This window comes from Salvelinus sp. IW2-2015, unplaced genomic scaffold (genome assembly GCF_002910315.2).
Source record: "Salvelinus sp. IW2-2015 unplaced genomic scaffold, ASM291031v2 Un_scaffold915, whole genome shotgun sequence".
NCBI lineage: Eukaryota > Metazoa > Chordata > Actinopteri > Salmoniformes > Salmonidae > Salvelinus > Salvelinus sp. IW2-2015.
In genome coordinates, this window is record NW_019942645.1 from 1 (window position 1) to 1,203 (window position 1,203).

Consider the following 1,203-nt stretch of genomic DNA (forward strand, 5'->3'; position numbering starts at 1 on the left):
TGTCCGTGTCCTCAGGCTGCTGTAAAGATGTGGTCAGACATAAGACCACCATCACTGAGGATCATCTGAAGACCATCTCTACTAACTTCAGCATCACGAAGGAGAAGTGCTGTGCTGCTGAGGACAAAGAAGCATGCTTCACTGACAAGGTAACCGACACCATTCCGTACTGATGAAACGTTTCATCGTTTATCTTTTAATCTGTATAGTCAAATTGCCTGGTTAAATAGGACGAAGACAATTTGTAGAAATTAAGTAATACAGAATTGAAATCTTGTGTGATGTCGTTTTCTTTCACTTTGAAAGTGGGGAATAGCCTATTATGTAGATTTAAGACAACACAATTGTAATAACTGATGTCATGATTTCTCCTACAGGCTGCCAAGCTGCTAGCTGAGACTGTAGAGCTGGTCAAGGTTTAAGATATCATTTTCATTTTATTCATTTCAACAGAGGAACTGGTGAATTCAAAAAATGGCTAAAGTTCTGTCTGTGTCTACAATATCTACCTCCATAGCAACACCATAGTGACCTCACCTCATCCTTCCATCCATAACGTCTGTGATCCACTAAGGCTGTTTATCTGTGATCYACTCATTAACCTGTCGATCTGTGATCGACTCATTAACCTGTCGGTCTGTGATCGACTCATTAACCTGTCGATCTGTGATTACTCAAAAGCACTGGTTTATTTCTGACAGACAATGACTGAAATAAATGAATTTATTTGATTACTGTTGTGGCTGTTTTATTTTGGTCGGATTCTCAAGCCATTCATACTTGTCAGTACTTTGTGGTCATAATAAATCTCACATTTAACCAATGACTTATGATTGTTTAGAAATTATTTATAATTTGTCTATAAATGTTTAATTGACAGTTGATTAACATAGCATGAAACATTTATGAAGGTAATGTTATTGAAAAGAGTTACTCATATGTTGAGAAGGGGTAGCTGATATGGCGACTGGATGATTGGCGAGTGGGTGTGTCAAAAGGAAAGTACCGGGCGTGTTGAAAGGAGTGGGTTTTGTAGAAGGGAAAGTACCGGGCGTGTGGAAAGGAGAGAGTTTTGTCGAAGAGAAAGTACCGGGCGTGTTGAAAGGAGTGGGTTTTGTAGAAGGGAAAGTACCGGGTGTGTTGAAAGGAGTGGGTTTTGTAGAAGAGAAAGTACCGGGCGTGTTGAAAGGAGTGGGTTTTGTA

The 1,203-nt window shown here is 39.6% G+C and overlaps 1 non-coding gene across 1 annotated transcript; it reads left to right on the top strand.

Annotated features, from left to right (window-relative positions):
* The first annotated feature begins 15 nt into the window (after positions 1 to 15).
* On the top strand, positions 16 to 731 carry LOC112069131 (GC vitamin D binding protein). Its single transcript, XR_011475285.1, has 2 exons — positions 16 to 149; positions 378 to 731. It is a non-coding gene; the product is annotated as a GC vitamin D binding protein (transcript).
* The last annotated feature ends 472 nt before the right edge of the window (positions 732 to 1,203 follow it).